We start from the raw sequence: 25,439 nt of genomic DNA, 5'->3' as shown, positions 1-25,439 counted from the left end.
GACCCATTTGTCTATGAATTTCATTGTAGAGGTACTCAACTCCCAGGGCAACACAGTTATTCTTATAGTGGTTGATCGGTTCTCAAAGATGTCTCATTGTAAAAGCAATTTGAAGATACAGAGAATTGGGATTTTCACGGTGCTTAACATAAACATCAAGAATATTGATTAGAGTAAAATTTATATTTTATTAACACAAACACAGGTTTAAACAAACACATAAAATTTTGGGGTAATTTACACAATTGTTTAAAGCAGCTGGAGTCCAGACAATCGATAACGAAGGTAGTTGCTGCACATTATCCCAAATATGTGTTTGTTTAAACCTGTGTTTGTGTTAATAAAATATCAGTTTTACTCTAATCAATATTCTTGATGTTTATGTTAAGCACCATGAAAATCCCAATTCTCTGTATCTTCAAATTGCTTTTTCAATCTGGGATGTGGTGCTGAAAACATACTTGGGTGTCTCCTGGTGGTTGGACCAACCTTAAATTTCTATGTCTCATTGTATTCCACATAAGAAGTTGCCCACATCCAAAGAACTGGTATCCATTTTCACCCAGGAGATCTTTTGGTTACATGAGCCTCTTACCTTGGACAGCGTTTTCTCACAATATTGCCATCAATGCAGCTTCCCGATTGTCTCAGTTTATGGCGAATTATGGTTTCCAGCCAAATAATTCCTATGTTAGAGGCGCATCTCTGTGATTTCATTCCACTTAGGTGCAGGTCCAAGAATCCTTGCGATGTGCCAGTGATAGATACAGACTCCAGGCTGACCGCCGATGCCTACCTGCATCTTCCTACTAAGTTGGGGACAGGGTCTGGCTGTCATCTCGTAACCTCAGACTCCATGTTCCCTCACTGAAACTTCACCGTGGTATATTGGACCTTTCTGTATTCTCCGTAGGATCAACCCTGTGGCTTACACATTAGACCTTCCTTTCAACATGTGTATTTCAAATGTATTCCATGTTTTCTTATTAAAACTATTGGTGTGCAACCTCTTCACCACTTCGGTACCACGTCCTCACCCTGTTCAAGTTGAGAATCATGAGGAGTATGAGATACAATCTATCATTAATTCCCGTAGGTTCCATGAGCGCATACAGTACCTGGATCATTGGAAAGGGTACGGTCTGGAGGAACGCTGTTGGGTCTCTTTTTCGGACATACATACTCCTGTCCTCTTCTATGCTCTCCATAGACCCTTTCCCCTCAAACCTGGTGCCCTCCTGGGGGGAGGGGTCATTGAGGAGGAGGTACTATCAGGGCTGGGCTCTCAGCAGCTCCCTTCACTGTGCTCAGGCTCATCGGTCGGATAATTGTCAGCACTCATTGTTCCCCAGTGGCTCACCTGGTGATCATTTCTTGCTTGTCAGTCCCGCCTACAACCAGCCCCTTCTGGCCATTTAAACTGCCTTGTTCATTCCTTCTGTGTCTTAGCCTGATCAACATATCCAGAGTTTCGCTGATGTGTTCCTGTGAAAGACTTTTCCTGGCTGCCATTCTTTCTGGTTATTGATCCTGTTCTTCTGCCTCCTACTACGCTGATCTCTGGTTTTCTAATTACTGGCTTGTCTGACTATCTGCTTTGGCTTCCGCTCCCTGGCTTATGTTTTGACTACGTTTACTGTTCTGTACCATTTTTACCATAACATTAAAAGGTGCGATTTTTACTGCATTTTCTGTCTCAGTCTGACTCATGGCTCCTGATAATTCCCTAGTCACAAACAGAAGGAGGAATTTAAGACAAGTGGATTACTCTAGAAAAGATTTCCACTCCTCCAAAAAGCTTTACCAAACTGGCCCACAAAGCCCATCAACAAAACAAAAACAAAACAATCGAAATTAAACCCACAGGGGTGGTAATATAAAACCCGTGATGACAGATGAGAATAAGGTGATAAGTGGGCTTCCCCCTGTATGGTTATGGCCTGTCCTGGGGCAGGGTTGTTTAGGTAAGAGTCTGTTCTTTATTATGTAAATTGTCTCCCTAATATCCATTTAAACTGTTTGTGATTTTTCATCACTTTCTGTAGATATTCCTTATAGATTTATGAATAACTGATGCATTTTTTGATGTAGGTAGTTCCTGAAGAAGCTGAAAGCGAAACTAGTCGAAATACCTCACCTGCTCCATGAATTCTGGATATGTTGGATTCTGTAATGTTTTTTATTCAAATAAAGTGTATTACATTTTTTTATGCAAAATTTGTTCTTTCTTCATGTGATGTATTATTTAACCTATATGCACCGCAATAGTCCCATAGCTCAAACTCTTCTGACACCTCTGTTTGGAGACCAGAGGTCTCAAACATTCAGTTCTATACAACTGGGATGAGGGTTCACATTGTAAAAGTATAATTTTGAACTTTCTTGTGTGGCCATTTTAAATTTTTTACTGCATGGCAGGGTGTTGGCACAAGAATTAGGGAATATTTTGTGGGTACAAAGAAAGTATATTGTGTAAGTAGGCTCAGACTCTGTATAACCACACCCCTTTTCAGCATGATGCAGCCACGCTTACCTTTCACCTCCAGACTTGTTGATTGCGACATATCCCAACTACATTCTTCCTCAGTGTCAGAGAATTTCACAATAATTTCTCTCTTTTGCTGGCGTCTGCCGAAACTGAAATGTTCCATCTGTCTGAACAATGTAACATTGTCTTCCTTTCATCACCAGGACACATAAGTCCCTTAGGTATCCGTTTATGAAGCAGTGATCAGCGGCGATCCCCAGGATCTCCAGGGAGCTAGGGAAGGATCCTTTTTTCCAGACAAATAGAGCTTTCTTTTGGTGGTATTTGATCACCTCTGCGTTTTTTATTTTTTGCGCTATAAATAAAAAAAGGAGTGCCAATTTTGAAAAAAACACATTATTTTTTACTTTTTGCTATAATAAATATCCCCAAAAAATATATAAAAACATTTTTTTCCACAGTTTAGGCATTCTTCGACATATTTTTGGTAAAAAAATCTCATTAAGCGTTTATTGATTGGTTTGCACAAAAGTTATAGCGTCTATAAAATAGGGGATAGATTTATGGGCTTTTTTATTAATAATTTTTTTTTTTACTAGTAATGGTGGCGATCAGCGATTTTTATTGTGACTGACATTATGGCGGACAATTTTGACACATTTTTGGGACCATTGACATTAATACAGCGATCAATGCTATAAAATTGCATCGATTACTGTAAAAATGTCACTAGTGATAACAGGGGGCGTAGGCATAACATAAGGGTGAGGGGGATTCCAGAGGCGGACGGGCCGGAAGACCTCCAAATTATCCTGCAGGAGATATTTAATGATCTTCTTGGGGAACCCCCCTCCAAGTTTATTGAAATGGACAGAGCACACAGGGCCTTGCGCTCCAAAAACACAACTTCCAACCCCAGGGATGTCATCTGTAGAATAACTTCGTTCCATATTAAAGAGGACATTATGAGACAGGCCCGCCTGGCCCGGGTGGTGACCTTTCGCAACACCCAAGTGCAGCTCTTCCCGGACCTATCCTGGCTTACACTGCAGAAACGTAGACTCCTTCAACCGCTGCTCCACACCTTGCAGGACGCTCCCATTCCATACCGCTGGGGCTATCCGTTCGCTCTTACAGCTAAGCATCAAGGCAAGACGGCAACCTTGCGGTACCCTGAAGATCTACGCGCCTTCTGTGAGGACCTGGGCATCCACCCTCCCCAGCTGCCGGAATGGGATCTTGTGGCTACCCAGCCACCCGCTCCAACCCTGTGGCACCTAAAAAATCGGCCCGACAAGGAAATGGCTGAAGTACTGCATAGTGGCAATTTTTGCATACCTTTTTTTCCTTTTTTGATCCCGTAGGCCCTTGTGGCGCAAGGGCTTACGGCCCGTTTTGTTTGTTGGTTGGCCGGTGGACCGATGTCCGGACGCTCCAAACTTGCCCTCTTATTCTGCCCCAAGAGTTCCCGTCTTTTTTTCCCCCTTTAAGTGCCTTCTTGCTGACTTTTTTTTTTTTTTTAAGGCTGGTACACGTGGGAGAACCGAGAAAGTGGGTTTTCCCGTTTCTGTGTCACCCTCCTCCTACCCGGATGCATTGGTGTTGCATCCGGGACCCTAGGAAATGTCTGGCAATTAACACTTCTCACCACCCGCTTTATTTGCAACTCCTGACGGGGGAGCTGGACTCCCATGCGGCCGCTGGGCCCGGCCCACGGGTTCGGACTCTGGTGGCCCCCTGGGAATCCGTTCAGACCTGAGCGATTTGCCTGTTCATGGTCTCCTATGGTTCAATTTTATATTTATATTTATTTATAACAGTTGTATATTTGATATGTGCTTTTTTGTTTGTTGCTCTAACCTCTTCTTTTTCTCTCTTTCCCTGCTTCTTCCTCTCCCCTTCTCCTCCCTGTCATCCCACCGTGTCGTGGTCGGTGGGCATCGTGGAACTCCCTGTCAAGTCCCTCCTCCGGAACAAGCAAGCTCCTGGCTCCTGGCGGTTGTCCTGAACGGTGGAAACTGGGTAAGACCTCGCTTACATTCTCCCGCCCCTGACATGACTGATGGCTAAGATTTTATCCCTAAATGTCCATGGACTAAACTCCAACGGGAAACGGCATCTGGCACTGAGGGAATTTAGGCAGTCAGGAGCGGATATTGTCCTTGTCCAGGAGACACATTTTGATAAGGGGAGGTCCTTCGCTTTTGCCTCTAGATATTTTCCTTTAGCTTACCTATCCTCGGGATCTCATAAGAAGGCAGGCGTGGCCATCCTGATTCGTCATGGAGCCCCTTTCACCTACCTCAATCATTACAGTGATTCTGGGGGAGGCTTCCTGATTCTCAAGGGCAAGTGGAGATCCCAGCCGATCACCCTGTGTACCCTGTACGCCCCGAATGTCCGCCAGCATAGCTTTCTCTCCAAACTCTTGTCACGCTTGTTCGAGACGGATCATGGTTACTTAGTGGTGGGGGGTGATTTTAATCTGGCCCACTCCGCTACTGCGGACCGTTTGGCGACGACGCCCCGGCCGCCCTCAGCTAAAGTGCTTAGGGACTCGAAACTTTTTCGCCAATTGACCCGCAGACACGCTCTCTTTGATGTCTGGCGGGTCCTTCACCCGGTGGACCGGCAGTACGTGTATTACTCGGCCCCGCACCAGCTGCACTCCCGCATAGACTACTTTTTTACCAACAATACCACACTGAGAGTGGCCCGGCGGGCCCTTATTCTACCAATCTCGTGGTCGGATCATGCACCGATCCTGCTAACACTGGATCTAGAAGTCCCTGCAGTTAGACCCTATAATTGGAAGCTTAACACCTTTCTCCTGCAACATTCCCCATCACAGGCGGAACTGGTCTCAACTTTGAAATACTATTTCGCTGAAAATGCAACCTCGGACGTTGCTCTCCCTACTCTGTGGGAGGCCCACAAGTCATCCGCGGTAAGTGCATGGCCCTTTCTTCTGCTTTGAAGAAAGATGCCGAGGCCACTAAATTGCAAACGGAAAGGGAGCTTGGGCAGTTAGAAAGGGTTATGCAGGCCTCCCCGTCGCTGCGACTCCTCCGGAAGATCACTAAACTTCACATGGCGCTTAAGGACCTGGCGCTTCGCCGGGTGGAAAAGACCCTCTTGCGGATTAGGCAGACGTTTTATGACAGGGGCAATAAGGCGCGCTCACTCTTGGCGAGGAAACTTAAAGATAAAACCCTCCTGTCCGCCCCACACCAGATTAAAACTAAAACCAACACTGTAGTTTCCCACCCTAAGGAGATAGTAGACACGTTTGCGAGCTTCTATGAGGAGCTGTACAACAGCAGTGACATACCCAGTGCCCCCCTGTCGGCGGGGCTCTCCCAACGCATGCACCAATACCTGACGGACAGCGGGATCCCCCGCATCCGAGACCTGGATCTAGCCTCCCTGAATAAGCCCATTACAGAGGAGGAAATAGAAATGACCATCAAGTCGTTACCGGCTCATAAATCCCCGGGTCCAGACGGCCTACCCTGCGAATATTATAAAACGTTCCTGCCCCTACTGCTCCCATACATGGACAGACTGTTCAATGCGTTTCTGTTGAATACCCTGGTTCCTCCTGATATGCAACGCTCCTTCCTCACTCTGATACCAAAGCCCGATAAGGACCCCAATCTCTGTGCCAATTATAGGCCCATTGCACTCCTGAATGCGGACCTGAAGATCTTTACAAAACTTCTCTCCCTCCGGCTCAATATGGTCCTCCCTTCCCTCATTCATAAAGATCAGGTGGGATTCGTCCCTCTTCGTCAAGCTAGCGACAATACCAGGAAGGTCATAGACTTAGTCGACGTGGCGAATAGGGGGGGCATCCCGTCCTTACTTCTGAGTCTGGATGCGGAAAAAGCATTTGATAGATTGGGGTGGCCCTTCCTGTTTGCCACGTTGCAGCACATGGAGATGAGGGGACCGTTCCTTCAGGCTATACGTCACCTTTACTCCAACCCGTCCTCCCAAGTTAAGACCCCCTTCGCTACCTCCTCGACATTTTCGGTCTCCAATGGCATGTGCCAGGGATGTCCCCTGTCGCCCTTATTATTTGCTATCTGTGTAGAACCCCTGGCGGCATCCATCAGGCGGAATACGGATATCAGGGGCGTCCCGGTTAGGGACAGGGAATTTAAGGTCTCATTGTTCGCGGACGATGTTATCCTCACCTTGACCCAGCCCAGGATATCCCTGCCTAATTTACATAAGGAACTAGATCGCTACAGCACCCTATCGGGTTATAAAATTAACGCATCAAAATCGGAAGCCCTCCCGGTAAATATACCGCCCCTGGAGGTTGAACATCTCCGAGCCACTTTTCCATACCACTGGAAAACCACCTCCATGAAATACTTGGGGATACATATCACCCCGACCTTTGACTCTCTGTATCAGGCAAACTTCTCGCCCCTGTATGGCACTATCAGGCAGTTACTCTCCCAATGGCGGAAGCACCAGATCTCCCTTTTCGGTAGGATAGCTTCGGTGAAAATGACGATTCTCCCGAAACTCCTCTACCTTTTCCAGACCCTTCCTATTCCCGTACCTTATCACCACCTGAAAAAATTACAAGCGGATCTGCTGGATTTCACATGGAACTACAAACGCCACAGAATCCCCCGCTCGGTAATGACAGCCTCCCGCTCAGACGGGGGTCTGGCGTTTCCGGACCTCGTTAAGTATTACCAGGCGGCCCAGCTCCGTGCAGTGACCTCCTGGTTCACCCAGAGGTCGTATAACAGGTGGACGGAAATCGAGAAGCTCTGGTTGGCTCCAGCTCACCCTAATAGTATGCTCTGGAGTGCAGCAGCACTGGTTCCCCGGGCCCAATTGCTGGGTCCTATGTCTCATTTACAGGGTCTATGGCGCAAGCTATCTAAGATATATGTCTTGTCTTCGGATAAGTCGCTCCTGAAGTCCTTCCTGTATCACCCTAAGATGCCAGATAGCCTGACGTATGCGATGTCCCATCCATGGTCATCCCGGAACCTTTTCCATCTGGGGACCTTAGTGGACACCAGATCGCGGAGATTGCTGTCCTATGCTGACCTTCAGTCCAAATTCGACCTCCCGAGACAGAGCTTCTACAGCTATCTGCAGATACGACACTACTCCCAGACCATATCCTCTGACCTACGCTTCTCCCCGCCCTCCGCTTTTGAGACCGTAATCCTCGAGGGCGCAGCCCAAAGGGGATTGATATCTGCTATTTATAAAATACTCAATGCCCCCCCTATAGCTCCAACAGGCAAACACGCTTATATGCTCAAGTGGGTGGAGCAGTTGGGTGAGGAGATCACGCAGGAGCAATGGCAGACGATATGGTTCCAGGCCTCAAAAAGCTCTCTATGCACGCTCTACAGGGAGAACGCATACAAAATTTTATTTTTCTGGTACATGACCCCGGACGTTCTTCACACCATTTACCCCACCACTTCCGACAGATGCTGGCGGTGCATGGCCCACAAGGGTACGCTGTTCCACATTTTTTGGCAGTGTCCCCTTATAGTTCCCTTCTGGGAGGGGGTCCGACACCTCCTGTCTGATCTCTTGGATCGGCGAGTGGTCCTGGATACTAAGACCTTCTTGTTGGGCATCCCCTTCCCTAAGCTGACGAAGTCCCATAAGAAATTGTCACAACACATTCTGACAGCGGCGAGATGTCTAATAGCCCTACATTGGAAAAAGGTGCTGCCCCCCGCTCTCGGTGCACTCCATGCTAGAATCAAAGTCGTGGAGTTGATGGAGAGGATGACCGCCAGGATACAGGACCGGCTCGAGGCCCCTGATGTGGTCTGGAGCCCATGGAACTCCCGGGAGGACCAGATGTGATCGAACGCAGGGACCACACACGGTGATTGCCCCTTCTTCCCTTCCCCTACCCTTCCCCCTCCCACTCCCTCCTCCCCCCCTTTTTTTTTTCTTTTCCTCTTTTGCTATGTTCTCTCTCTCTTTCCTTACCCTTCCTATCCCTTATCCTTCCCGTCTTTGCTCTCGCTTTTCTTCTCTCCCTACCGCTCAGATTTACTATTCCTTTTTGTTTGCCTCTCTTTTCTCTATTCTGTCTGGCTTGTGCTTTCACGTGCTTTGTTGCTCCTCTAGAATGCTACTTTGAGGATGACGCTTGTAATGAGTGGTTAATATCGTTTGTAGATGTTTATATCTAAGTACTGGGCTACCCTACTGTACCCTACGATGGGCAACGCCATTTTTCAATCTCCAGGGTCGGCCCGGATGTTTGCGGGGGGGCCCCCCCTGGCTTGGTATGTGCCAGCCCCGGGGGGCTCCCTGGGACGGGCTATTGGGTGGGAGGTCCCTAAAGACTACTCATTCATTTTCCTACTGATTTATTGTGATGTAGTAATGCATGAAGTGTAATGCACTGTTTGAAAGAATAAAAAGTTATTTGATAAAAAATGTCACTGGTAGTGAAGGGGTTAACCACTAGGGGGCGGGGTTACGTGTGTCCTGGGGAGTGATTCTAACTGTCTGGGGGATGGGTCAGCAGTGACAAGACACTGATCGCTGCTCCCAATGACAGGGAGCAGACGATCAGTGTCCTGTCACTAGGCAGAACGGGGAGATGCTGTGTTTACATCATCATCTCCCTGTTGTTCAGCTCCGTGAAACAATCGTGGGTATCCCCATGGACATCGAGTCTGCGGGTCCCGTGGGAATGGTCACCAAGCTCGCGGCATGCGTGCGCACTGCAGGTAATTCAAGGTAACGTACAGGTATATTCTGCTGACATATAGCTACAGGAGCCGGTCGTTATGTGATTAAATAATCTCTCCTCAAAGCATGGATCCACCCCAACCTCTATCAGGGAACTCTATATTAACCTGTGCACTGCAAGCCTGCTTTGCTGATCGCCCTTTGTGTGTTTAGCTTCCATGTGCATCTTGCTGTGTCTTCTACATCTGATTCCAGTTACCGATCTTGGCTTGTTCTCGACTATCCCTGCCTGCTTGTGACCCTGACCTTTGGCGTGCTCTATGTTTATCCTTGTCTGCTAGTCGCCCCGACCTTTGGCTTATTCCCTTACTATCTCTGTCTTCTTGTAGCCTACTGTGGGCCTGAGCTGGGAGACCCTGGGGGTCGCAACCTGGAGCCAGTTGTAGCCCAGTCCATCCTCACCACTAGAGGCTCTGGTGAACACCTGCTGACTCTGCTCCCTGGGGAATCTTACGCTCTAACCCCTGTGGGATCTGTGTTGATGTTACAGAGGACCTGCCTTCCTTAACCACCTAGACTCCCATCCTCAGCAGTCAGCCGTAGGGTCCACTACCTGTGCGGTGCACTCCTGACCCCAACGGTGTGCTTCTGTCACCTGGCCTCAGGTGACATGACAGAAGCCTCAGCAACACGCTGTTCAGCACCAGCAAATTGTAACCTCACAGGGTCTGGAAATGCATTGCACAGACCTTTCTTCAAGGCCTCCTGAAGATGTTTCATCCTCTTCTCCCTCTGCAAAGGCAGGGTGAGTTCTGCAACCTTACCCTTGTGATGTGGATCAAGAATGGTTGCCAGCCAGTAATGATTCCTTCTCTTTGATACCACGAATCCTAGGGTTTTTACGCTGCATGGCTTCCCTGATTCTGCAAAGCCTGTGAAAGTTTGCAGAAGCATTCAATTATGAGTCCTCTAGGTCACTAAGGATCACATGATCTGTAACAACCTCCTCCTAGCCACGTACAACTCCTTGGGTTTCTGGGGACTAAAAGCCATCCCTTGAAGACTGCTGCTGAGTGTTATCCTCCACGTCCATGCTGACACAATCCTCCTCCTCTTCCTCCTGTGTGTTCGGCGGGCCTGCAGGAAAAATATCTGGATAAAGGGGGCCTTGAGAGATAAGGAAGTCCTCCTCTTCTTCACTAGGGATGAGCTTCGTGTTCGAGTCGAACGTACGTTCGACTCGAACATTGGCTGTTCGTGCGTTCGGCGAATTCCGAACGTTTTGGCCGTTCGCGTCAAAATTCGAGTGACGCGCGCGCGGACCACAATGCACTGCGTTGGCGCAGTGCATTGCTGTCCGATGATTGGCCAAGCATGCACTGTGACCCCGCATGCTTGGCCAATCGCAGCGCCGGCAGCGAGGAGAGCCATGATTGGCCACAGGCATCCTGCCTGTGGCCAATCATAGCTCAGACTGTGTAGTGCACGCCCCACACTATATAAGGCCGCCTTTAAGGCGGCCTCCTGTAGTGTGTTACTTTGCATCTGAAGCAGTGGGTGTTCTGTGTACCTTCAACACAGTACACACCAATCGTTTTTGGCTGATTTCCTATCTTGCTGCTGTGTAGTGGTTGTTGTCTGTGCCCTGACTGCAGTATACACCACTATATTCACCTCACCTATATAGCTAGTGATCTAGCTTTAACCACTTAACAACTGCCCATTGCCGATTAACGGCTTCAGGGCGGTTGTTTAACTCAGAGAGTCCGTTAATTAACGGCCTCCCAGAATTCTGCTCTCGCGTGCCCCGAGGTGTGCGCACTCGAGAGCATCCGTGACCGCCGGGTCCATAGGACCCGGCGCATCACGGTAAACGGCCGCTCATAGCGGCCGTTTACCACGTGATTGCTCCGTCAAATGACGGAGTGATCACTTGGAAACAAACCGGCGTCATGTTATGACGCCTGTTCCTCCCTCCCCTTTCTGTACCGATCGGTACAGCGGAGGGGAAAGAGATCGGTGTCAGCAGCGATGTGGGCTGCATCTGCAGTGCCCACATCGCTGCTCACCGAATTTAACCCCTCAATTCCCTGCCAATACTCTGCAATACCAGTGCATACTCTGCAGTACCCTGCCATTACTCTGCAGTACCCCGCCATTACTCTGCAGTACCCCGCCATTACTCTGCAGTGCAGTACCCCGCCATTACTCTGCAGTGCAGTACCCTGCCATTACTCTGCAGTACCCCGCCATTACTCTGCAGTACCCCCATTACTCTGCAGTAACCCCCATTACTCTGCAGTACCCCCCAATACTCTGCAGTACCCTGCCATTACTCTGCAGTACCCCCCATTACTCTGCAGTAACCCCCATTACTCTGCAGTAACCCCCATTACTCTGCAGTAACCCCCATTACTCTGCAGTACCCGCCATTACTCTGCAGTACGCCCAATACTCTGCAGTACCCTGCTATTACTCTGTAGTACCCCGCCAATACCCCGCCAATACTCTGTAATACCCTGCCATAAATTGCCATACCCAGCCATACTCAGAGATACCCAGCCATACTCGGTGATACCCTGAAGTACCCAGCCATAGACGCCCCCCACCCCTCACCGCCCTCCGGTGCTTCTACCAACTCGCCAGTACGATCAAAGCCAGAATCTTTTTTTTAATTTTTTATTTCAGGCTTCCCAGCCTAGAGGTGAGATGTGGAATCATATTGACCCCCCAGATTTCACTGTAAAGAGGACCTGTCACCCCATATTCCTATTACAAGGGATGTTTACATTTCTTGTAATAGGAATAAAAGTGATCAAAAATATATTTTTGGGAAAAAAAATGTCAAACTAAAATAAAGTAAAATGAACAATAAAAAAATAAAATAAAAATGAAAGCGCCCATGTCCCCATGTGCTCGCATGTGCCACACATGTGAGGTATCGCCGAGAATGTTAGAGCGAGAGCAATAATTCTAGTCCTAGACCTCCTCTGCAACTCAAAACATGTAACCAGTAAAAAAATATTTAAAGCGTCGCCTATGGGGATTTTTTAAGTAGCGACGTTTGGCGCCATTCCACGGGCATGTGCAATTTTGAAGAGTGACATGTTTGATATCTATTTACTCAGCATAACTTCATCTTTCACTTTATGCAAACATTGGGCTAACAAGTGGTTAATAATAGAGCTTGCAGTCAGTAGTGTTAGGAGATAGTGCGTGCTGTCTGCGTGCTCTGTACCCAGTACATACCGCTATAATATAGGGCAGGCCCCTACTTTCAAACATCCAACTTACAAACATCTCCTACTTGCAAACGCAAGGAGACAGCAGCAAGTGAGATGAAAAAAGATGGACGACAAAACAAATTAAACAGGGGTGATAACCCTTCCCTATGTTTTCCAAAAAGCTTAAAGATAGTTTTTTTGACTGGAGCTACACTTTAAAAATGTACCGGTTGAAAATGACAAACAGATTCAACTTAACACAACAAACCTACACAGTCCCTGTCTTGTTTGCACCGCCTGTATACTGCTGTTCTGAGTATATAGGGCCTGGGGGCCACACGCATTTCTTTTTTTTAATATGGGTACGGGGTTCCCCTTAATATGTGTACAAGACCCAAATAGGCTGGTAATGGGCAGGGAGGGCTACCCATGCCATGTTTCTCAATGATTTTCAACCATATTGCAGGAACCAGATATAACATTAAAACCGCAAGCAGTTTTAAATGGTGTTATTTCCGTTTAATGTCATTTTGTGCAGGGACTGTTCTAAACATGGGAAACACGTGGCACTTCACAGGCATACTATAGACACCCCCCAGGCACCATATTTAAAATTCACTTTTTTTTTTCACTTTAATCGTCATTAAAATCAGTGCTCCCGCCAAAACGGTAGTTTTTAAAACTTTTTTTTGCAGTGACCCATGTCCCCTGAGGCAGGAGGCAGGTCGCCAAACCCTTTTTAGCACACTATCTTGCATATTAGCCGTTAAAATTAGCACTTTCCAATTCGAACGTTCGAGTCCCATAGACTTCAATGGGGTTCTAACGTTCGTACCGAACGCGGGGGTCGTTCGCAAAGTTCTGGTGCGAACCGAACCGGGGGGTGTTCGGCTCATCCCTATTCTTCACACTGTTCTGCCTTAAGTGCCCTGTCCATTATTCAAAGAAGCATGTGCTCCAACAGGAAGACAAGAGGGACAGTATCACTGATGCATGCATTGTCGCTGCTCACCATCCTCAAGGCCTCATCAAACATTGACAGGACAGTGCATGCATCCTTGATCAGTAGCCGCTGGCTTGGCGAAAAGAAGCCAAGCTTCCCTGACATGTCCTGGTGCCATACTCACACAGGTACTCATTGATGGCCCTCTGCTGTATGTACAGCCACTGCAGCATTGCCAACGTTGACATCCACCTGGTGGATATGTCACAAATGAGGCGGTTGGTGGGCAGGTTGTATTCCCTTTGAATGTCAACCAGCCGAGCACTGGCATTGTATGACCATTGGAAATGACCACAGACTTTTCTGGCCTGACTCAGGAGATCTTGTAAGCCTGGGTACCTGCTCAAGAACGGCTGCACCACCAAATTCAGGATGTGTGCCAAACATGGAACATGGGTCAAGTGTCCTTGTTGGGGGCGGAGAGAAGGTTGGTGCCATTGTCGCATACAACCATTCCTGGCTGAAGCTGGCGTGGCGTCACCCACCTCTGAGCCTGCCCCTGCAGAGCTGACAGAATCTCTGCCCCAGTTTGACTTCTGTCCCCTAAGCAGTGGTTTAACCTTAAACTACGTAGAGGGTTGATAATCATTAAAGGAAAAAAAAAGTTTATTGGGACTTTGAATGAGGCTAGCACCAAAGGGATGCCTGCCTCCATCCCTGTCAATAGTATGCAAAAGGAGAGAGCAGAGCACTGTTGCCATTGGAATGTCACTCTTTAGTGATCACACTGGGGAGATGGATCGGCGCTAATCGCTGGACAGCTGAGCCGTCCAGGTAAAAGCGCTCCCACCCTCCAGTGGTGTATTGGCCTGCCTGACGCCGGTGTTTGGAACCAGAATGGTTCTCCATTATGGGCACTTCACAGGCATTGCATCTACCCACCCTGGGAGTGCCTATGGTGGTGGCTACCTTTCCCGCAGGCCGTCTTTGTGCCCGTTGGCTATGCACTATGGCTCTTTTTGCGAATCCTGATGCTGTTTTACTGGCCCACTGATGCAGACAATTATTCCATGATGTATGCTCCTGATGAGCGGTTGGAACACCGCAAAACGCGTAGAGCCTTTAGCCATTATCTTTTATCTCAATCATGGAATATCAAGATTCATATGATCCTCTCCGATTCATAATTTATTATTTAGGCAATTTTTTATCAATTTTTTAATTTATTATTTATCTACCATGGTTATCTTGGCCATTTTGGGTTCAACCACAGCAAGAAACCTATATACATGCATTTACTGTTTTTTGTGCTTTTTGTGAATGTTTATTGGATTGTAAACTATTATTAAATATTAGTCCATGATTGATTGTGTGGAGGCTGTATGCCCAGAGCATTTTAGAGGTCGATGCCCAAAAATGTTGAAATAATGTCGAATCATGTTGAAATAATTTCGAATGCAGTTGAAATAATGTCGAATCATGTTGAAATAATTTCGAATGCATTCGAAATTATTTCAACATGATTTGACATTATTTCAACCGCATTCGAAAATATTTTGTGACCCGACTTTAGGGCCATGTATCTCCGGGTCTCTTGGTGCTAGAAACTCCAAATTTGGTATGCAAACACAACAATACTAGCACTACAACATATCCAAATTTAAAGTGTCTAGCACCAAGTGACCCCGAGATACATGGCCCTAAATTCGGGTCACAAAATATTTTCAAATGCGGTTGAAATAATGTCGAATCATGTTGAAATAATTTCGAATGCGGTTGAAATAATTTCGAATCATGTCGAATTCATTTGAATTCATTCGTTATATTTCTTTCGTATTCGTTGTAATTTGTTATTCTTTTATTCGGACATTCGGATGCATCCGAATGTCCGAAAGATGCAAAATTCGGCCGAATTTCGATTCGTTACGAAACGAATTGCACAAGCCTACAGAGCACCGCTGGTTCAGAGAACAAATCTGCAGAAGATGCCAAAGAGGCAGAAGAAGAGGAGGCGGTGGAGGAGAGAGCTGTGGCATTTTGGAGGCGTGGTGGTGGAACAAGCTCCAACAATACTGAACCCTGTCCAGCATCCTTCCCAGCTGCCAGCAGAGTTATCCAGTGTGCCATGAAGGAAAGGTAACCTCCCTGCCCATGCCTGCTATACCATGAGTCTGCGGTAACTTACACCGTACTGCTGACTGCCCTGTCCAACAAGACAAAAATATTGCCTTCCACTTGCCGGTAGAGAGCTGGAATGGTTTTCCATGAAAAGAAATGGCATTTTGGAACCTGCAACTGAGGGACAACACATTCAACAAATTCACAAAAGGGGGCAGAGTCTACCAGCTGAAAAGGCAGTAGTTGCTGTGCTAGCATGTGGATGGCTGGGACCGAATTTCTTTTTTACGGTTTAGCAACTGGGGTAGCGAAATCTGCCTGCTAAAATCAGATGGTGGTGTACTGCTAGCAGATTGGCTGCAAGTACTTGGGACACCTATTGCTATACCTTCATTCCTCTCAGTGCAGGTTTTCGAAAGAGGACTGGAGTAGGGTTGAAGATCCCAGATGAGGAGCAAGGAGAAGTCCGCCTTTTTCTTTGATGTGGGTCTTTCAAGTGCTGTTGCCAACGGATATTGTAAATAGGAATATATTTTTCTTTTTGTGAAAAAAAAATAGAAATATATTTAATTTATTTATATTTAACCACTTGAGATCCGCGCTATAGTCAAATGAAGGCTACAGCGCGGATCTCAATTTCCGGGACTACGTCTATTGACGTCGTCCCCTTTAAGAGTTCCCCGCGCGCTCCCGGGAGCGCGCATCTGGGAAAATCTGTGTTGGCCGTGTCCGCTGGACACAGCCAATCACAGATCGCTGTAAACGGCCAATCACAGCGGCCGTTTACAGTGCGATCGCCTCCTCCAATGGGTGATGATCTCAAATGTAAACAAATGAGATCATCACCCATTGCCGAATGTGTCTCCTCACACAGCGATAGCGTGTGAGGAGACAGCGAACAGTGAGTCAGCTTCTCTGCCAGTCCAGTCAGAAAAAAAAAGTGCCAGTAATACTAATAAACCCTGCCAGTGCCCAGATCTACCCTGCCAGTGCCCAGATCTACCCTGCCAGTGCCCAGATATACCCCACCTGTGCCCAGATCTACCCCACCTGTGCCCACCTGTGCACCGCCAGTGCCCACCTGTGCACCGCCAGTGCTCCATCTGTGCACCGCCAGTGCCCATCTGTGCACCGCCAGTGCCCGCCAGTGCCAATCGGTGCCCATCTGTACCAATCGGTGCCCATCTGTGCCTCAGCAGTGCCCATCTGTGCCGCCTAAGCAGTGCCCATCTGTGCCACCTCAGCAGTGCCCATCTGTGCCGCCTCAGCAGTGCCCATCTGTGCCGCCTCAGCAGTGCCCATCTGTGCCCATCTGCTGCCTTATCAGTGCACATCCGTGCAATAAATCAGTGCACATCTGTGCCGACCTATCAGTGCCCATCTGCCGACTCAGCAGTGCCCATCTGCCGACTCAGCAGTGCCCATCTGTGCCGACTCAGCAGTGCCCATCTGTGCCGACTCAGCAGTGCCCATCTGCCGCCTCAGCAGTGCCCATCTGCCGCCTCAGCAGTGCCCATCTGCCGCCTCATCAGTGCACATCCGTGCAATAAATCAGTGCACATCCGTGCAATAAATCAGTGCACATCTGTGCCGACCCATCAGTGCCCATCTTCCGCCTCAGCAGTGCCCATCTGTGCCGCCTCAGCAGTGCCCATCTGTGCCGCCTCAGCAGTGCCCATCTGCCGCCTCAGCAGTGCCCATCTGCCGCCTCATCAGTGCACATCCGTGCAATAAATCTGCACATCTGTGCAATAAATCAGTGCACATCTGTGCCGACCCATCAGTGTCCATTTGTGCCACCTCAAAAGCGCCCATCTGTGCCACCTCAAAAGCGCCCATCTGTGCCACCTCATCAGTGCCCATCAGTGCTACCATGGCTAAACGCATCTTTTCCCAAATTATTTCCGCGGCCGACGAGAGCAACGGGGAGCTCTCCTCTTCCGATTCCTTTTCGGATTCGGATTCTGAAGCCGACGTAACTTATGAGCCAGTCCTCAGCAGTGAAACACTGACTGATGAATCCGAGGAGGAAGATATCCGGCCCATCAAGCGAAGGCGTTCTAGTGAGGCAGTGCCGTCCACCAGCACCGCAGTGCCGTCCATCAGCACCGCAATGCCGTCCACCAGCACCGCAGTGCCCCAGCAAGAAAGGCCAAGTACCAGTGGGGTGTCATCTCAGCCCCAAAGGGTTAGGAGCCATGCTGGCCTTCCCTATGCCCTTCAGAACCCCTTGTGGCTTCCTCCTAATTCAGGAGAGGCCAATGTTCCCCCTTTCACCGCCCAGCCAGGAGTCCAGGTGGACACGGAGAATTTTAGCCCTATCGATTTTTTTAATTTAATTTTTACGGAGGACATGTTGGCGTCAATTGTGGCCCAGTGCAACCTGTATGCACAACAATTTATTTTTCAAAATCCGACCTCCTATTATGCCCGTCCCTACGAATGGAGAGACCTAACGGTGGAGGAGTTCAAGCTTTTTTTAGGCCTCACATTTAATATGGGACTCAACAAAAAAAAACAATTACGTACCTACTGGTCAACCCACCCCCTCCACCACTCACCGCTCTTCTCCCCACGGTAATGCCCAGAACCAGATATCAAATGATCCTGAGGTTCTTACATTTCAGTGACAATTCCCAATGCCTTCCACGAAATGATCCAAATTATGACCGCCTTTACAAAATTCGACCAATACTAAATTATTTTTCTGAAATATTCCCCAAATTGTTTACCCCGGACCAACACATATGTGTGGATGAGTCCCTTATTAAATTTAGTGGCAGGCTTAGGATGAAGCAATTTATGCCCAGCAAAAGGGCCCGCTATGGGGTGAAGGTGTACAAATTATGTGACCGAGCCACAGGGTACACATATTCCTTCAAGGTGTACGAAGGGAAGGACACCCAGCTACAGCCCCCTAATTGTCCGGACTATTTGGGATCCAGCGGAAAAATTGTTTGGGACCTCATATACCCCCTACTGGATAAAGGCTACCACCTCTATGTAGATAACTTCTACACATCTCTGCCCCTGTTCCACAACCTTCACCGGAAGAAGACGCCAGCATGTGGCACTGTAAAAAAGAATCGGAAGGGCTTTCCTCAAAGTCTGGTGAACAAGAAGCTGCGGAAAGGAGAAACCGCAAGTCTAAGAAACAAGGAGGTTCTGGCAGTGAAGTGGAGGGACAGAAGGGATGTGTATATGTTGTCTTCTATCCACAACGATACCTTCGTGGAAATCCCCAGAAGGAATGGCCCCGTAAAGAAACCCAAATGTATTTCCGAGTATAATTTGTTCATGGGAGGAGTCGACTTCAACGACCAAATGATGGAACCATATCTGGTCACAAGACGGACATGCCATTGGTACAAAAAAGTAGCAATTTATTTTTTTCAATTGGCCATTTATAATTCATATGTCATTTACCGCAACGCCACCCAAAACCCCAAACGTTTCTTTGGCTACCAGGAGGAAGTTTTCACTGCCCTTATTTTCCCAAACGGCCCACCAGAAAATATCAGATCAGACGTTGTTAGTCGACTCTCCGAGCGCCACTTTCCGGATAAAATCCCCCCCACACCAACAGGCAAAAGACGCCAAAAAAGATGTAAGGTGTGAACCAGAGCAGGAGTCAGAAGAGACACATCTTATTATTGTGCACAATGTCCTTCCCAACCAGGCCTCTGTATAGGCGACTGTTTTCGGCGTTACCATACTTCAATAAATTTTTAGTGAAGTATGGTAAACATAATCCTCAGTTCCTGCCTTCATACACCTTCACACCCCTTATGCCACTGCCTGCTCTGTAACTGACCCTGGCTTGTTATTTGACCACTCTTATGCCTGCTGATTCTGTACATACCGCTGCCTGATCTGGAACTGACCCTGGACTGTTATTCGACCATGCTTCTGCCTAACGATTCTGTACATACCTCTGCCTGATCTGGAACTGACCCTGGACTGTTATTCGACCATGCTTCTGTCTAACGATTCTGTACATATCTCTGCCTGATCTGGAACTGACCTTGGACTGTTTGACCACGATATTTGCCTGCCTCTTGGACTGATCTTGTATTCTGCAACTGGACTAGTGGGATTCAACACGGGGTCTCACATATGTGAGGGGCTCGATTATAGTTTTTCTGGAAGAAGAAAACAATTTTCTTTGTTTTCTTATTCCTAGATTAGGGTCTGGAGACTCGGAGGCTTCAAAGAGATTTGGGAGGGAGAAGCCTCTACCCCTATCCCCATTCTGTCCTGAACGAGGTTCTACTTCTGTCTGCTGCCTGTAGGACTTACTGCCATCATGCCGCACTGACCACACCACAAGGACCTGCCTACTACCAGGACCAATATTTTTGGCACTGCTGACATCTCTGCACTGACCCTGGACTGTAATATGGACAGTATCCCTGCCTGCTGCCTAAAAAACTGTGTTCGCTGTTGCTGACCAAGTCCCTGCCTGCTGCCTGGACCAGTGATATCCTCCTGTGGACAACTGCGCTTCTAAAACCACAGGTAATCTTTTCTTTACCCTTTGCTTAGCATAATGTATTTGGGGGTGTAATTCTTGGTATGTGCAGGCTACGTGTCCCTGGAACGCCGATGGTGTTTCTTGCATGTTGCGCCTCTGTATGTGGCCAGGCTGTGTAAACGTCTCACACATGTGGTATTGCCATAGTCAGGAGGAGTAGTAGAATGTATTTTGGGGTGTTATTTTTGCTATGTAAATGCTATGCGTTGGAAATATCTTATAAACGGACAACTTTGTGTAAAAAAAAATGCGTTTTCATTTTTTTCCACATTTTCCGAAAACTTCTGGAAAAAAATGAACCATTGAAAAGACTCATTATGCCTCATAGATTATACGTTGGGGTGTTAGCTTTCCAAAATGGGGTCATTTTCTGGACGTTTCCATTGCCCTGGTGTTCCAGGGCCTTCAAAACTGTAATAGGTGGTTGAGAAATGAAATGTGTAATTTATGCTCCTAGAATGCCTGAAGGTGCTACTTCAAAATTAGGCCTCTGTATGTGGTCAGGCTGTGTAAAAGTCTCACACATGTGGTATCGTTATACTCAGGAGGAGTAGGAGAATGTATTTTGGGGTGTTATTTGTGGTATGCACATTCCGTGTGGGAGAAATAAGCTATTACAATGAAAATTTTGTGGGAAAAAAAAAAAAAATCGTAATTTTGCAAAGAATTGTGGGAAAAAAATGACAACTTAAAATAACTAACCATGCCTCTTACTAAATACATTGGAATGTCTACTTTCCAAAAAGGGGTCATTTGGGGGGCATTTGTACTTTCCTGGCTTGTTAGGGTCTCAAGAATGGAGATAGGTCTTAGTACATCAGATGTGATCTTTTTTTGCAAATCTTTATGATTTGCACCATAGCTTGTAGACTCTATAAATTTCACACAGATCATATAATATGCAAAAATGTGGGTTATTTTTACCAAAGATGTGTAGTAGTATAAATTGTGGCCAAAATTTATGAAGAAAAATTGCTAATTTGCTAAATTTTGTCACAGAAACGAAGAAAAGTTATTTTTTTTTCAAAATTTTCGGTCTTTTCATTTATAGCGCAGAAAATAAAAAACCGAGAGGTGATCAAATACCACCAAAAGAAAGCTCTATTGGTATGAAGAAAAGGACAAAAAAATCATTTGGTTACAGTGTTGCATGACTGAGTAATTGTCATTCAAAATGTGAGAGCACTGAAAGCTGAAAATTGGTCTGGGACTGAGGGGGGTTTAAGTGCCCAGTAAGCAAGTGGTTAAAGAAAGACCCTGACTTTGCTGGCCCTTGTAAAAACTTTAGTTCTAGGGGTATCTCAAATTACGCCTCAATTTCCTTGTGATCTCAGCTTGGTTCTCTCTGCCCTGCAGAAAGCACTCTTTGAACTCATCAGGGATATTCCCTTATGCCGCATACACACAATCAAATTGTCCGGCGTACTTAGTCCGCCGAAACGCATTTCACCGGACAATTTGATCGTGTGTGGGCTTCAGCGGACTTTCTCAGCATAAAGTCCGGCGGACTTAGAAAGTATTTTTGCAGTCCAATCTTTCCGCCGGACTTGGATTTCAGCGGACAATACGTTCGTCAGTATGCTAGTCCGGCGGACTAAGAATGACGCATGCTCAGAAGCAAGTACGAAAAGGAAGCTATTGGCTACTGGCTATTGAACTTCCTTTTTCTAGTCCCGTCGTACGTGCTGTACGTCATCGCGCTAGCAAACGCCGGACTTTCTGTGTGTCCGTGTGTGGCCAAGTCCGTTCGGAAGAAAGTCCGCCGGACTATCCGCCGGATTGTTTGCCAGACTAAGTACGTGGGACAATTCGATCGTGTGTACGCGGCATTAGATTACCTCTTTTTTGGCTGCTTTTACATCTGTCAGACATGTCCCTGAGTTGGCAGCTCTATCCTGTAAGGAGCCATTTCTCATACTTCACAAAGATTGTCATGGTTATGCAATAGAGTTCGTCTGCTTACCTGTCTGCATGTGTTAATTTCTAGAGACCAGCCGAGCCTCACCTGACTGCTTTTATAATCCATCCTCTGGCATGGCTCCACCCTAGCTCCTATCAGACACTCTATATTAACCTGTGCACTGCTAGCCTATCCTGCTGATCAACCTTTGTGTGTTAGCTTCCTGTTTCCTGCCGTGTGCTCTGCTACTGTTTTCCGTTACCGACTTTGGCGTGTCTTGACTATCCCTGTTTGCCTGTGATCCTGACCTTTTGGCGTGTACCAGACTATTCTTGTCTGCTTGTAGCCTCGACCTTGGCTTTGTCCCTCACCATCCCTATCCTCCTGTTGCCTACTGTGGGTGTGAGCTGGGGGTCGCGACCTGGAGCCAGTTGCAGCCAAGTCCATCCTCACCACCAGAGGCGCTGGTGAACACCTGCTGGCTCTTAGACTCCCCGCCCCAGGGAATCTTACGCTCTAACCCCAGTCGCATCTGTCCCCCGTCTGCAGCACTCAGCCGTAGGGTCCACAACCTTGTGGTGCACTCCTAAACCCTACAGTGTGCATCTGTCACCTGGGCTCTAGGTGACCTGACAAAGATAAGGTTGTCTTACGGCCAAGACCATCCTTCCTTGACAAGGTTGTATCAGTCTTCTCCATCAATGGGATAATAGTCCTGTCCTCAGGACCTTGCATGTGGCACCCTGCTTTCGAACCCATCATCCCGAAAAGGATAAGAAATCTGTTCACTAGAGCTTGCGCTCCAAGGAGAAATCTCCCCCTGGATTTTTACATGCCCATTCCACCACATCATTGACAGTTTCCTGGACATTTCAGCACCGGGCGTCCATAGCTCACATGGTCCTCTGTTAAGACTTTCTCAAAGTTCTACCTGGTAGATGTCCAATCTTCTGCGGATGCAGCAGCATTTGAATCATGGGTCTGTTGACCGTTGTTGTTGTACTTATTCATTGCTTGGGGATGTCCATGGGTCTATGAATGTTTGCCTGTGTCTTGTAATGAAAAGAATTTAAAAAAACGTACCTGTAAATTCTAAATCTTGGAGTATAGTACGGGACACAGGCCACTCTCCCTTCCATTCTTTGGTTACTCTGCAGTGCTTGCTACAAAACAGCAGACTCACAGAGTGGGGTAGGGTTATAGGGGAGGTGCCCAGTGGGTGTGCCCTCAAAAGCTTGCTAGTGTGCAGTTACCTGAAGGTGGGAGCCTATAACCCAGGGTCTATGAACACTCTGTCTGTGTCCTTTACTGTATTCCAAAATATGTAATTTACAGGTATGTAAAAATTCCTCTTTTTTTGGCTTCTCCTTCTCAGTTTTGGACATTACCTTTTATGTTTTTTCAATTGCCTAGTTTTCATGCAAAGGGTGTGGTTCCTCTCCCTCTTCCCCTATCCCTCTCCATTTAACAACTGAGCTTTTGATTCTTCCATCGGCTCATCCCTCACAGGTATTACATTTTGTACCTTCTTGTATAGTAACTGTACTGTCTAAAGAATGCCATCATAATTCTCTGCATGTCAGGTTATTGGCACAATAATTAAGGAATATTTTGGGGGTGTATAGTGTAAGTAGGCTCAGACTGTATAACCACATCCATTTTAAGCGTTATGCAGCCACGCCCACCTTTCACATCAGTTCACCGCACTCCTTTTCTACACTCGGTCTTTGCGCTTTTATTCTTTCCTAAAGTTAGTTGCTATGATTTTATCTTCGTGTCAAATATTATCCATCAGGCCCAGACTCGTTAATTGCAACCCCTCCCAACTGCATTCTTCCTCAGTGTCTGAGAATTTCACTATCATTTCATCCTCTACTGAGTACGATGGCATCTGTCGAACTTAAATGTTCCATCTGTCTGAACAATGATACATTTCCCGTACAGCTGAGATGTGGACACTGTCTGAACTTCTGCCGGGTCTGTATTGATCGTGTGCTGGATACACAGGAGGGATCTGGAGGATATTGCTGTCCCGAATGCAGAGAGAGGTTTCAGGATCGTCCTGCACTGCAGAGGAACATGAAATGTAACATAGTGGAGAATTTCCTGTCTTCTCAGCCAGATCTGGAGTTCGGGGTCTTCTGCACTTACTGTGTGGACTCTCCTGTACCTGCTGTTAGATCCTGTCTGCATTGTGAGGTTTCTCTGTGTGATAAACACCTGAGAGTCCACAAAAAGTCCCCAGAACACATTTTAACTGATCCAACCTTGTCCATGGAGAGCAGGAAATGCTCGGTCCATAAGAAGATCCTGGAGTATTACTGCACTGAGGATGAGACCTGTATCTGTGTGTCTTGTTTTATGATTGGAGGACATAAAGGACATGAGATGGCGTCACTGGATGAGGCTTCTCAGAAGAAGAAGGAGACACTGAGGAATGTTCTACAGAAACTTCTGACAAAGAGAGAGGAGACGGAGGAAAGAGTCCAGAGTCTGCAGGAACACCGGAGGAAAGTAGAAGAAGAAGCAGCTGGTGACACCGAGAGAGTCACTGTCCTGTTTAGAGATCTCGGGAGACGTCTGGAAGACCTGGAGAAGAGAGTCCTGAGGGAAATCTCCGGGAGGGCAGAGCGGATCTCCATCTCCATCCAGGATCTGGAAATAAAGAAGGAGGAGCTGTCCAGGAAGTTGCGTCACATTGAGGAGCTGTGCAACATGACGGATCCACTGACTGTCTTACAGGAATCAGACACAGGTGACTTGTGTGATACTGAGGATGGAGATAATGAGGACAGAGAGAGACATGAGGAGCTCCTCCATGATGGAGGGGGTCTGGATGTGGCTGGGATATCACACACATTACACACATTATCTAATATAATAACAGAGGTAAATGTATATTTCTGTATAGAGGAAGCTGCAGACATATTACTGGATGTAAACACAGCTCAGAATAAGATACATATATCAGATGACAGGAAAACTGTATCCAAGTCAGATTTAAACCAAAATCATTCAGAAACACCAGAGAGATTTCAGGATTATTCTCAGGTGTTGAGCAGTCAGAGTTTCTCCTCAGGGAGACATTACTGGGATGTGGATGTCGGGAGATCAGATAGATGGAGCGTTGGGATGTGTTACCCCAGTATAGACAGGAGAGGAGGGCAGTCAGGGATTGGAAATAATAACAAATCCTGGGGTTTGTACAGGGATGGCGGTCAGTGTAGGATGGTACACAACAGTAATAAGATCCCCTTAGCCACCAATCTCTCCAGTAACAGAGTCAGGATATATCTGGATTATGAGGTTGGACGGATCTCCTTTTATGATCTGTGTGACCCGATCCGACATCTCCTCACCTTCACCACCACCTTCACTGAGCCCCTCCATGCTGGGTTAGGTGTATGGAGAGGTTGGATAAAGATATGTGGGGGGAATCAGGAAATGAGAGACATCTGCCCAGAGAATGGTGGCACCACGGGGAAGATGCCTAGTGCCAAGAAGCCCAAGCAAGGACAAGCTGATGC

This window comes from Lithobates pipiens, unplaced genomic scaffold, assembly GCF_037356315.1.
Source record: "Lithobates pipiens isolate NorthernLeopardFrog02 unplaced genomic scaffold, aLitPip1_a1.2 Scaffold_8, whole genome shotgun sequence".
NCBI classification, from domain to species: domain Eukaryota; kingdom Metazoa; phylum Chordata; class Amphibia; order Anura; family Ranidae; genus Lithobates; species Lithobates pipiens.
This window is presented reverse-complemented; position numbering follows the sequence as displayed.